Source organism: Papio anubis, chromosome 2 (genome assembly GCF_008728515.1).
Source record: "Papio anubis isolate 15944 chromosome 2, Panubis1.0, whole genome shotgun sequence".
Taxonomy (NCBI): Eukaryota; Metazoa; Chordata; class Mammalia; order Primates; family Cercopithecidae; genus Papio; species Papio anubis.
This window is the reverse complement of record NC_044977.1, coordinates 100,846,746-100,860,861: the sequence shown is the minus strand read 5'-3', so window position 1 is coordinate 100,860,861 and position 14,116 is coordinate 100,846,746. Positions and strand designations below refer to the sequence as shown.

Below are 14,116 nucleotides of genomic sequence, written 5' to 3'. Positions count from 1 at the left end.
ACCGAGACCATTTTATGTAATTGGCAAAGATCTGCAAGTTGGATAACATACAGTGTGAAGGGATATGTCAGTGTATCAGAAAAGTATCAGTCAGGTACAACTAGAAAAACAGAAACCACTTGGAATATTTAAAATGAGGGGAATTTAAAACAGAGTTGGTTACACAGAGGATGTGAGAGGCTGAAAGACTCCCAGGAAACAGTGAAACTACTGGAGATTAGCAACGGTAGGACATCCTGTTACCTCCAGGCCAAAGGGACAAGAAGGGGAGGTGTTGCCAGAACCCAGGGAGCTGAGCCCATACTGAGCCTGTCCTACTGGACTTGGGACCACCCGGGAGGAGTAGCTGCTGCCCTAGACACCTTTCTATTCCCACCACCCAGGCTGAAAGGGAAGAATGGGAAATACTCTGGCTTCTCCTTTTCTCCCTCCTATTCTCCTACTGCTGAGTCCCATCGGCTAGTTGATAGGGGAGTCTGGGAAATGAAGCCCCCCATGAAGCAGAGTCAGAAGGTCTGGGAATGGATATGAGAGCTAACAGGCTCAGAACCATCAGAGGACTGGGTGTGTGAAATATGCAATCACATATCTTGTGTGAGATCATGAGTTTATATCTCTATGAAGGGCATTTGACATTATCCAAATTATAAATGCACATCATCTTTGACCCCACGATCCAGTTGTACATATTTATTCTTCATATGTACTCCCACACATACACAGTTACATAAGAACAAAGTTATTCACTGCATAATTGTTACTAACAGTGATAGATTGGAAACCATTTAAATGCCCATAATTGGGGGCCCTTACATAAATTTTGGCATATCCTATTCAATGGAATATCATACAGCTGTAAAATAACAAGAAAAAGTTTTTGGTAATGATATGGAATGACTCCATGATAATATCTTGTTAAGGGAAAAGATCAAAATGTAAAACAATGTGCAAGTTCGTACAACAAAAATAAAAATAAGAGCATTAGACAAATATGTTTGTATGTATGTCGATTTCCTTGAGGAGGGTACACACTGGTTGCCCCCAGGAAGCGGAATTGAGAGACAAGGGTGGGAGGGAGTCTCGTTAACTGTGTTCCATTTGTAGTTTTAGAATTTTGTGTCACGTGAATGCTAATGAAGCATAGCTAAATAAAATTTAAATGTAATGTAAACAAAAGAGAAACAAAAGAACTTCCTTTCCACTTTACCAGTTTGTAGACATTAAAATCCCTTTAAGGGAGGGAATAGAATCTTTAAAGAAATTAACCCCTTTACCTTCCGAGTTCCTTTCTGAAAGGTTCCCCCCCCACCGCTGTGGACTGATCAGCAAACAAGCCATTTATTTCTACTGTGCAAATTTACACGGAGAGAACAGCCTCAACCCACCGGCTTGAGAGGATTTCCAGGGATTTAGAAATCGCCAGTGTAACTCCACAAAAGCTTCAAATGCTTTATTGTCGTGGAGCGACTTCCACCCTGCAGCTAAAATTGACAATGTGTTTTCACAGCCGAGTTGTTGGGGCTGAGGCAGTCGGTCTCAGGAAGATTCCTGGCTTGATGGATGCAAACGCGCAATGAAGTCCTGGCCTGGAGTGGAACCTTTCAACTCTCAGCCATTCTTCCAGGACCGGGAACTCCTGGCACGAGCCCGAAAGCGTTCCTCACTTGCAGCAGTCTTTGGGCGTCTTTCTGACAGAGCGGGCTCACTAACCCGGCGGTTCAGCAGCTGTGGGGGGTCTGGGAGACTTGGGCGCGCCTTAGTCTGGACAGCTCCCTGAGCGCGAACCCCTTTGATATGTGTTGAATGAATGAGCGTCGCTAGCGTAGTAAATTTATGGCAGAATTAAAGCAATCCATATAGGGGTCACTACGGCGACTTTAATTACCCAGGGACTGTGAAGTGGGGAAGAGCTGTCTTTGGAGGAGCGCCACACCACGTTTTAGAATCAGGCAGGCCCCGGATTCTGGTGACCCATAACTCTACGGTCACTGAGGGTCCAGGACTCAGAGGCATGGGAGAGGAAAAGCCTGACTTAGAATCGGGGAAGGACCTGGAGTTGCACCTGGGGGCTCCCGAACCGCGGCCCCAATACTGCACTGCGCCGCAGGGAAGAGCCCCGGGAGGGGCGCGGGTCCCCGCCCCGGGCGCGCGCAGCCCTGCCCCGCCTCCTCCCGGTGCGCCCCGCCCATCCCGGCGCGTGCTGCCCGCGCGCCCGACTTGCTCTGGAGGAACCGGCCCGGCGGGCACCCCCGGCCCCGGCGCAGGCGCGATCGCGATCGCGTCGCGGGCCGCCCCTCCCGCCGGGTGCCCTGCACGCGCCCCCGCCCCGCCTCCGCACGCCCCCCGCTCCGGGCGCCTCTGATTGGCTGTCGGCCTGGCCAGCAGGTGTCGGCCGCGGCTGCGGCCAGGCTGGCCCTAGCTGCCTGCGGCGCGGGCGCCTCCCTCGCAGCCTCTGCTGCCGACGCCGCCGCCGCGCTCCCGCCTCCTGTCGGTTCCCGGGCTCCCGCTGCGGCTGCAGTTCTGGCAGCCGAACCCCCGCGGTGCTGCAGCCCAGCTTTAGCGCGCAGACCGACCCGCGCCCCTTCCTCGCCGCCGGCAGCCTCTAATCCACGCGCCGCGCTGCGGCAGGTGCCCTGGGCGCACCGAGGCTCGGTGGCCTGAGCCCGGCCGCCATCGATGACCCCGGTCGCAGACCTGCTTCAGGCTGGCCAACCCGTGTGAGTACCGTCCGCCTCCCTCTTCTCCCCTCTGGCAGCTTTGCGCCACTCTCCCCTCAACATTGCCGCAACTTCGGGGGTGGGTGTGTGAAGGTGTGGAGGTGTCTCTCACGCTCCCCCGCACCCTGTGCGCGTCCGGAGCCAGGAACCCTAGGCGCGGCCAGTCAGCCTCTGCGGAGGGTCGAAGGGCGGGGGTACTTGAACTTGCTCAGGGATCATCGCGGAGTCAGAATCGCCTCTTTCTCTCGCTGCTGGGGCGGGAGCTCGCCTCTGCGTTTCCCTCGCGTTTTCCGATCCCGGCTGGCCACGTAGCGCTTGGGCTGCGGTTCACCGCGTACCTACTGCGCTGCGGGCGCACCGGCGGGACGCCTCAAACCATCCGGTAAGCGCCCCGCAGCAGCCCAGCGCGGTGGACCTGACTCTTTCAAACTCTTAATTTCTGTAAAACGGGGCTAATCAGGGACTCGTTCAAGGTCACAGCTGGTGCTCAGAGTTAGAACACAGGTGGATTGCGTCTGGCCCTCGCCTGCGGGCTGCCTGGGGAGGGGAGCGCTGTTGGCGGGGCAATCACTTCAGCTTCATCCCGGATTCCTCCTCATACTCCCTTTCCGCCACAGCCGCCAGACTTGAAAAGGTAGGGAGCCAATCCTAGGGGGCTCTACATAGATTTGGAGGTAACGGCGGGGAATCTTCCTGATGGAGGCGTGGAGCGGAAAGATTCAGTGGTGGGAATCCCAAGACCTGAGGCTTTTTTGGAGCACTTGCTCCCCTTCTTGTTCCTTAATTTACTGACGTCTTGGCAGGGTAGGGGAATTTGTTCTTAGATCCGTCCTGCTCCTCTTTTCTTTTTCCAAATAAGCACCGTCCCCAAGGATAAGTACGAATCTCAAAACTCTTAAATGCACACACCGGTTTGGGCCTAGGGACTTCCTAAGAGAAGCGAGTACGCTGTGAGCTTGGTTCGCTAACGTTGGCTCCTATCTGCTCCTAGAAATTGCCTTCAGTCTGGCTTCATTTCCATGCTCTCCATCTCTCCGACCATGATCTCGATTTGTTGATTTTCCTGACACTTTCTTAGGGGAGGAAGACTGACACTGGGGGCTGGCCAGTCTTGGTGTATGTAAATGACGTCGAATGTGATTCTTTTACTCCAGGTCCTTTGAGGTGGCTCCAATGGGGCCGCCTGTGGTGTTGTGGGCGCTTCTCAGAGCTCTGGGCTGGGGAGAGGGTCACCTACCCTCTCTTGCCATTATCACCTTGTCCCTTCAACTCAGCCTCCCCCACCACAACTCTGAAACTCAGCCATGAGATCACTACTTAGTTTTGTGATGACTGACCAGCATCTTTGAACTTGAACTTTTTCATTTATAAAATGGAATAATCCCCGCCGCCTTTCAGTCTTACCAAGGAACTTGGAGTTCAGAGGATATGATAAATGTGACAGTGCACTGGGGTTTTATTAAAAAGTCGAAGGAAGATGGTTCAAGGCATCCGGGGCTATAGGTGGAAATGGAGGTAATTTAAAAAATTTTACAGCAATATCTGGGACCCTGTTTGCAGATTTAAAAATCTTCTTTTTAGAGAAATTTAGTTTACCAAGACTTTGAAGATACTGCTTTCCATCTTCCTGCTCATGTTCCTTTGCCTGGCCATGGGCAGCTGCATCTCTCCTAATTACCCACCCCTACCTCCATCTGCGAGCTGTCTCTGTGGGCCAGAAGCTGTGTCTGTGGGACTGTTTCTGGAAAGTGGGGGGAGGCTCTGTGTGTGTGGTGTCTCTGAGGAGTCAAAGTGTGTCTCTAGAGATGGTGTGTATCTCTTGGTGGCTCAGTGTTCTATGTGGTCTGGGTTTCATCAGCGTGTATGGTGGAAGAGGGGAGAGTTATCTGGCTGCAGAATTTGTTCACTTTTGAGAAAGTGAAGTGTTAGCCATACTCAGCTCAGTCGTTTAAACTAGCAGTAGCATAGATTATGTCCTGTCTCCTTTCTCCCTGCCCAGAGGGATTCCTGATGGCTGAAAAATATCCAGTAGAAAACAAGGTTTCCCCCTGATTTTGCCTTCGAGTTATTTTTGTGTATGCACAGACTCTTGTCTGAAAGCCAAGTTAAAGGGAGATGACTGATCAGACCTTGGTGAATTTAGCAGTCTATTGAAGTATAATTCCAGAAAATAGTGCAGTTCTGAAGGATACACTCAATAGATTTTCACAACTGAGCACACCTGTGTAACCAGTGCCCTAATTAAGACCCAGAATATTTCCAATCTTCCCATTACCCCTACCTACAGGCACTATCCTCCAAGGGTAGCCATCATCCTGCTTAGTTTTATCAGGTTGGTTTTATTTTAATTACTATTGTTATTTATTTTATCATTTTAGTTCCCAAGCTAAAATGACACTTCTTGATGATTTTCTACCTCCTTTTTAATAAATGCAAACCAAGAGTAGTTATACCTAAACCAGTACGGAAAAATGGAAGAATTTAGCCTTACAATCTGAGTGAGGAGTGACTTGGTTGTCCCACCACACCCTGATCATTAGTTATTTGGTGGTATAACAAACCTGATCCCAGATGTAACAGTGCTGACATTGGTCAATGGAGGCTGGCTTGTTCCCATAAGAGCTTTTTCATAGAGTGAATTAAAGTAATGCAAATATGAAATTATGTGATATTAAAATATGAATGAAGAAAAATGAATAGATTCTCATTTGGTACGTAAAAATGAAATATTTTGAATTCCTGGAAGATAAAAAGTTGACAGAGAATCAGAATTTGAAAGCTGACTGATTTATGAACTGTTGATGTCGTTGCCACATGGTGGCGCCAGGTTGGCTGGAGAACTGAAATACCTACCATCTTTTCCCAAGCTCTCAGAAAGGAATCCCAGGAATAAAATCCAACAACTCATATCTCCGAACGTGATTTCCAACTACTATTTTCCATATCTAGCAAGTACATCCCTTGTGTGGTCCCTACTACTAAATCCATGGGTAGAACTCTATCCCAGCTCTTTATGAAGATGGTCCATGGGATGGGGGCACGCACTTGTTGGAGGGAGCTGGAGGTGAGACACTGTTACCTTTTCCTCAGTAAGATGGAGTTAAGGTGGTATGTCCTTGTGATTTGAAAGAGGGTTAACTGAGAAGCAAGCTTAGGTCACCTCATCCTACCCCAGAATCTCTTCAGAGGTTTGAGGGAAGGAGTTCTCATTCCAAAGGCTGGTATCTCTTTTCACAGAGCCCTGTCCATGCTGAACCTGGAAGAATATATAGGCCTGGCTGTAGCCACACTACTGTTGCTGGAAGACATGTCCCAACATCCCACAGAGCACACCCAAGTTACCCAGGAGATGTGGGGATGTTGTATCCAGATATGGAGAAGGCTAAATGGACCCAGCTGGTGCCCTTCTCCCATCTATCACCTTTTGTTTTTATTGTCAGCACGACTGAGATGCTGTTTAGAAGATTGTATTCATTTGGTAGCTTCCATGCCCATAATCACCAAGAGTGTTGAGTGTTTGTCATGTGCTGGACACTATAATTATATTTGTATACTCTTCACAATAGGAGGAGGATGGCTTTCCCATTTTATAGATAAAGGAACTGCTCCTTGAAAGTTACACACTCTACGTTTACACACTATGAAAGCCAGAGTGAAGGTTAAGAGCCGAGTCCCTGAGACAACATCCCTAGCTGAGTTGTACTCTTCTGTAGCGGCCAGGAGTTGGAGGGGAGTCTTATATATAATTCTTTTGTCCTGCCTGGCACCTTCTCTAGCACTTTACATGTAGCCACTTAAGTGTAAGTATGGAATTGCTGTAAATAGAAAATTCTGTCATAAGCAAGAAGGACAGTGAAAGAGGAGAACTTGGGGTCGATTCCATTCAACCTGCAATGTTGGGACTCAGTGTGCCTACTAGTTTTATTATGTGTTTAAAACACCATGTTATGGACACCCGTCTTAACTATGTTTTGTGATTTTTTTTTCACCTTTTTTTACATGTGTTGATAACATATATTGATCATTGTAAATCTAGCTGATTCATTTTAGCTTAGCATTCCTTTGCTATGCCACAGTTTATGTATTGATGAATAAAAGATTTTTCTATCTCTTGCTATTATTAAATATATTTCAAGGAATATCCTTGACAAGATCTTGTAGAAATGTACAAGAGTGTGTCTTGGGCATATATCCTCAGAAGGTGAATAACTGGGTAGTAGGATATGTATGCTTAAATCAACATTCATCTGTTATTTTAGCTCTCCTAGGTTTGGCAGGTTGCCCTCCTACTACATTGTGTTGGAGTTCCTTGTATTCCCATATCTTTGGCTGTGACGGGTATTAATCAGATGTTTTGATTTGGGCTAATCTGAGAAGCATGGAATGTATTTCACTGCTCTTTTACTTTGCATTTCCCTTAGAGATTATCTTTTTAATATATAGTTTTAATATAGTTTTACAGTTTTCTTTTTTGTGTCTTGCCATTCATTTTTTTTACTGGCAAAATTTTGTTTTTCATAGTTGGGTCTTTGAACTCCTCTGAAATTTATATATCTGTGTTGTTGAGGCAGGGGTGTAACTGTTTTCCATATTGAAAACCATTTACCCCATTATCATTTCATGAATAGTTTACTATTTTCTCACTTATTTTGTTGCCATCTCTGACATAGGCTAATTTCTGTTATATCCTTGGATCTGTCTCTTGACTCTCTGTTCTACTCATCTTTTTGTGATTCCTGAGCTAATACCATTTCATTTAATTATTAACGCTTTATAATAAATCTTCTCTTCTTACCCTTTTCCCCTAAAACTATCTTGGCTGTTCTTGATGCTTTAGGCTTCAACATGAATTTTAGGATCTATCCCTTCCTATGAAAATTCCTGTTATAATTTACATTGAATCTAAAGGTTAATTAGAGGAGACTTTTTATCTTTTCACTATTGATATGTTCCTTTCATGGACATGGCCTATCTCTATACATTATCTTTTAGGTCATTCTGCAAGACTTTATAATATTCTCCATAAAGGTCTGAAACTTGTATTAGGCACCTTATAGGTTTTCATTATCATTTTTCAGTTAACAGCTCTGTTGACGTATAAGTCACATACTATACAATTCACTCATTGAAAGTTTACAGTGTTTTTAGTAAATTTGCAGGGTGTGCAGCCATCAACACAATCTAATTTTAGAATATTTTTGAACCCTGCAAAATAAACCCTGTACCCATTAGCAGTCATTTCTCGGTTCTCATCCCTCCAAACACCCTGCCACACACCCAGCCCTAGGTAACCTTACCAATCTACTGTCCAAGTCTATACATTTGCCAATTCTGGATATTTCATATAGATGGAATCATACGGTAATATAGTATGTGGCATTTTGTGTCTGGCTTCTGTCACTTAGTGTAATATTTTCAAGGTTATCTGTGTTGCTGAATGTATCATTGCTTCATTCCTTTTTATTGGTGTATTTCATCATATATATACATCACATCTTAGTATCCCTTCATTAGTCCTTAAAAGTTTTATTGCTCTTGTGAATGCGATCATCTCTCCTCTAGCTACATTTTAAAAATTGGTTATTGCCAGTATATAGTAAAGGGGCTGGTTTTATGTATTCTAATTTTCTATTTAGCATTTTTGTTGGCTTGTAGATTCTCTGGATGTTCTGTAGAAAGCCATAGGTACTACAAGTAATGGTGGTTTTGATTTTTCTGTTTTAAAACTTTATATATTTTTCCTTTGCATATTATACTGCCTAGGGCCTCTGGCATAATGTAGAGTAATAGTGGTGATAGTGGACCTCCTAGTCTGGTACGACTTTGATAATGCTTTTAAATATTCACCAAGTGTATGGTGGTTACTTTAGGCTTGTGGTAGACGCGCTTTAACGTGTTAAGGAATTGTATACTTTTGGTATTCTAATAGTGTTTGTTTTTTTCAATTATGCTTCTGTTAAATGTTTATCATATTCCTTTTTTATATCCTCTTTAACAAAGTTGAATTATTAGCTATAATGTCAATTCATTTTGTTTTCCTTCCAAAGTTTGTATTATGAAAACATTATATTTTCAAGCATAAAATTATATTTTAATGTTGAATTTGCCTTTTCAAATCATACTGACACCCTATCCTGAGGGTAAACTCCCCTCGTAGGTATTTTTCTTTCTTCTCTTACTTGAGGATCAGCGTCTTGAAGAAAGATCAGACCAACTGAAGAGGCAAATAAATATGAAGCACTCTGGACAGTGCCTGGCACATAAGTATTAGTTATTATCATAGTTATACAATGTAGTTAGTAATAAATTATCAAAGAGCATTGATTTGGAGTCCTGAGGAGGAGGATTCACTAGGGGGATGCCTGCCCAAATGGAGTGGCTAATGGGGAATGTGGGATTTGACCTGGCATTTGAAATTGAATTAAACTAAACGTGTTAATATAAAACGTACTTATAGAAATATAGGCAAACAGAAAGAAAAAAGTAAAAATCACCTATATTCCCACCACTTAGTCACTTTTGAAATTTTTATATATTTTTTCCAGAGGTCATTTGATATTATATACATAGATGCAAACCTTATGAAATATTCATTTTCTGAATCTCACTAGTTATTAAGCCTTCATAATGATAACAGCCTTCACATCATCACATGAAAACATTCATTAATGAACTGTCCACTTATATGTAGGTCCCCATTCTGATGTCTTAACATAGCACTAATGAGTGTCTGTCTACTAAGCATCATTTTCTTTATGGGCCAGTTGCTCCTCAGTTATATAGGATTTTATTGGACATGATAGTGCAAATTCATTGTAGAGTAGAATTGCAAATCTTGCAAAAGATGGAGAACTTCGTGAAATTGATGAAACTAGGTTGACAATCTGCAGAAAACATTTGCTCGTTGTTGAACACATTGATTGCTGACAGCCTTAAACCTGGTAAGGACCGAAAAAAGAGACAGTATCTGCATGCTCCAGAAGAGAATGAGTGGAATGACAAAATAGGGAGAAGTCCTTTTGACGCCAATCCTCAAATAATTTTGCTCAAAAGTGATACTCTTTCTGAGCTTGTCAAAAATGTCAAATGCTCATTGAAGGATGTTTTGTACTCTTTAAGTTTACTGGGAAATTTATGTCCCAAATATGAAAACATGATTTATTTTAAGGTAGCATTTTCCACCAGAAATATAATGCTAGGAATACATGCAGTTTAAACTCTTCTCATGGGCACATTTAAAAAGTTTTTAAAAATGGTGGAACTAATTTTAGTAATATATTTAATTCAGTATATCAAATATACTTTTGTATACATTTCAAGATATAATCAATATAAAATTATCAATGGAATGTGTGACATTCTTTTTTCTATACTAAGTCTTTGGAATCTAGAATGTATTTTATACCCACAACACATTTCAACTGGACTAGTCACATTTCAAGTGTTCAGTAGCCACATGTGCTGGATAGTGTGGTTCTAAGAACTAGTGTAAAGTTGTATATCAAAATTTGCTAAAATGTTAAATAAAATGTATCTTCTTGTTTTTTCTCCCTTAAAAGGTAATACTAATCAAAACTTTATTTCCCATTATTTACTGTGATATTTTAAGTGGATTCACTTTATCTGACTTTTCTCTGGTAACAAGTATCCTTGAATAATGTGGACCATATGAATATTTTTTTTAAATAAAGTGATACTTTAAAAAACTTAACAATATGTCAGCAACTTTAATGCCAGTATTTATTCTTCTGTCATTACTTTCATCCTTCAAATAATCTGTTTAATCTATATACCATAATTTGTTCAATGAAACCATTCTTTTAAGACACTAGGCACTTTAGACTTTTATCAACTTCAACTTTGTAGACATTCTTTGTTTTCTTGAGATGAAGTACTTTGTCAAAGTTAGTTTACTTTAAGCTTTTGATATATATTTTCAAATAACCCTCCAGAAAAGTTTATAAATTTATCTTGCCATTAGTAGTATATGAGTATGCCAAATTCCCATGCCTTGCCCTTGATAAGTATGATTATTAAATAACAATGCTAGTTTCTTGGGCAAAAAGAAGAACCCCAGAACCTTGCTTTTTATTTCACCTTTCTCTACTGGTGAGGCAGAATGTATCTGCATATTTATTGGCTCTTCATGGCCAACTTCACTATAGAGTTATCCATGGAGGTTGCTTTTTATTTCCTGTGCATTCTGTAACTTGCATTTATTACTTGGTGTTTTTTAAAGAATAGTTAAGTTGTTTTACCCAGATCATGTTCATATTTTTAACTACTAAATACCTTTCCATCATATGAAATAACATGTTTTTTTAATGTGTTTTTCTATGATAGACTTTTGATTGTTTCTTTAATTTTGGGGGGGTATTACATAGATGCATTCAGTAAACATCCTTGAAATTTATTTATGCACGTGTACAAGAAACTCTTGAAGATATATGCCTAGAAGTGAAATTGCAGGGTCTTATTTTATGTAAACTTTGAATTTGACCATTTGATGCCAAATTACTCCCCAAAGTGACAATACTAATTTAAATTGCTATAGCAATGTAGATGGATAGTATCTGTCACATTAAGGAGATAATACTACAGAAGGAAGAACAAAGATGTTAAAGGAGAAAATATATAGGTATATATTTTTGTGTATATATAAATACCCTAAAGTTCAAATAGAAAGCTCAGAGGTTTGGACCTTTTCATTTTGAATATTGCATCATATAAATGATTATACATAAATATATCATAAACCTCATATAAATATTTACTGGCCGGGCACAGTGGCTCATGCCTGTAATCCCAGCACTTTGGGAGGCCGAGGCGGGTGGATCACCTAAGGTCAGGAGTTCGAGACTAGCCTGACCAACATGGTGAAACCTCGTTTCTACTAAATACAAAAAATTAGCTGAGCATGGTGGTGCATGCCTGTAATCCCAACTACGTAGGAGCCTGAGGCAGGATAATTGCTTGAACCCAGGAAGCTGAGGTTACAGTGAGCCAAGGCTGAGCCATTGCACTCCAACCTGGGCAACAAGAGTGAAACTCCATCTCAAAAAAAAAAAAAAAAATTACCTAGCTGGGGAGAGCTAGTAAGAGTTTAAATGGTCAGTTATTTAGTAGTGCCTTTAATGGAGGACAGACTACAAGAGGAAGTAAGCACCTGTTGGGGAGAACCAGGAAAGCACCTCTGTCCAGCTCTGCCCCTGTCTCCCCCATCCTGGGGGGTAGATTCTACCATTGGACAATTATTCCTTTTTGTCTTCTCTTCTGTTAAAATTTAGAAGACTTTTGTTGGGGGTAACTCCAAAGTAACACTGTTACAGTAACACCCTAATGTGAATGAATTTATGTGATCAATTGCTAGTGACAGGAAGACCAGAACAGCGTGACACTACCAGAGGTTAGTGAGGAAATGGCTGATAGGTGGACTTGGTTGGGGGATGGGCTGGATGATTTACTAAAAGAAACCTCACCCACTTCCAACTTACCCTAAGGATGAATTCTGCATTTCTGCAGGGAAAGTAAAAGGAACTTTATGAAACTGTGTGCCTAAAGGCATCCAGAAAATTGTTTTTGGTTTTTTATTCAATCATTACCTTCCCTAGATAATTAAGTTAAATTTTCTGTGTATATTTATATATCATCATCTGGGGCAAGAAAAAACACTGTATGGAATTCATTTTGTGCCTATGATTTACAATGTGATACCACTGATGAGACAGATGTGTGATCTGCAGCTGGGATACACAAATCCATGCTGTGGGCTGACAGTTTAATCTTGCTGAGCTGACACTGGGGGAGAGAATGCAAGACGTGTGTGCCCCAGGAAGGGTGAGTGCCTGGAAAACAGGTGCCCATGACCTCGGGATCTAATGTGACTATTTGCCAAAAGCCTCAAATAATCTTCTGACACTGAATCTTGGTGGCTCAGGTAACTGTCCTGCGATATGGTTCTCTCTTTTTGGTATGAAATGTAACTATCTCAAAGTGTATTGAGTCATTTTCTAGGCTGGCAAGCCCAGATGACAGGATTCTGGTGAAATCTTTGGGGAAAAGAAAAATACCCAAGCCTCTTTACATGATGGCTTTTTTGTGTTGTTATGTTTCCTGAAGAGATCCCAATCTGTGTAAGCAGTACTTCCAGTTCCTAAAACCTCTTTCTGACTTCCTCTTGAAAACCTCTGTCTCCAACATCATTTCATTTTATCCATGTAGCTCCAGCCTCAGAAAATATGGCAGGTGCTGCTTTTGTGTTTGTGTTATATGAATATGGTTTTGTTGTTTTGTTTCTTCTGAGAAATAATTTATTAATCATTAGGGATTTTGATTTACTAGAATGATATGTAAATAGTATTATGTTTGAGATGAGTATCTTTCTTTTACAGCTAATGATAAGAAAAATCAGAAATGCTGTTTTAATTGTTTTAATCCTTGTTCAAAGTCTTTTAGAAACCCAACAATCAATTTTTCAGCTCTGTGGTCCAATGAAGGTCAGGTGCCTCTCCTAGAACTGCAGATCTTGCAGTCTGGTTCTGGAATGTTGCTGAGATCCCCTAAAGGCTCCTTCATGCTGCCAGGTCTGAATCCTTCCTTTTGCAGGTTCCAAGTACCTGATGCATGTTCTTCCCACTGCCCCTGCCACCATCCATTTTCTGCTTGGGCTCCTTTTCCTTTAGGCTGCTGCTGATGGTGGATGGGGATGCAATGCTGACATTTTCCCTTTCTCTGTTATAAATGATCCGAAAGCAACAAAGAGAATGAAAAACAGAAGACCAAACATTTTTTGCAAATCTGAAAGATGGTTAAAATTGCTTCCCCAAAAGGTGGAAACATGGCCAGAAAAAGTGGGATCATGGGAGGTGCATGGAAGGAGGCGGAGGGATGTGCTCTGCATGTTTAGTCAAGAGCACTTGAAGGTGAGATTTTCTGCTGGAGTGCAACACCCAAGTCTCTTGTATGTAGTGGGATAAGGAAGCCTGCAGAGGCAGCGAACACTTCCTGCTGTCCACTACTGCCCACCCCCAACCCCTGCACCACCTGCCCTGACTTAGTGTCTTCTTTGCCTCTTGGCAAGTGTCTCCAGAGTTTTTACTTGTTCTTTTCAGACTTTCCAAAGGACCAACTTTTGGCTTTGTCTTCTCTCTCCTATCATTGTTTCTATTTATTAATCTCTGTTCTCATCTTTATTATTTCTTTCCTACTACATCTTGGGTTTTTTTCCCCCTAATCTCCTAAATTTATATGATTAATTCATTAACTTACAGCTTCACTTCTTTCCTATATATACATTTAGGACTATAAATTTTTCTCTAAGTATTGCTTCAGCAATGTTTTTATTTCACAAGTTTTGATATATAATGTTTTTGTTATTGTTCACATGTACGTTTTTAACA

The 14,116-nt window shown here is 41.9% G+C and overlaps 1 protein-coding gene across 2 annotated transcripts in view; it reads left to right on the top strand.

The window, feature by feature from the left end:
- Positions 1 to 2,216: 2,216 nt before the first annotated feature.
- The window catches only part of MYRIP (myosin VIIA and Rab interacting protein), a 404,653-nt gene continuing 392,753 nt past the window's right edge, over positions 2,217 to 14,116 (top strand). For both annotated transcript variants that reach the window (XM_031662842.1, XM_031662839.1), the window contains exon 1: positions 2,217 to 2,717. The gene's annotated coding sequence lies outside the window, so the exon portion shown is untranslated. The remainder of the gene's footprint in view (positions 2,718 to 14,116) is intronic.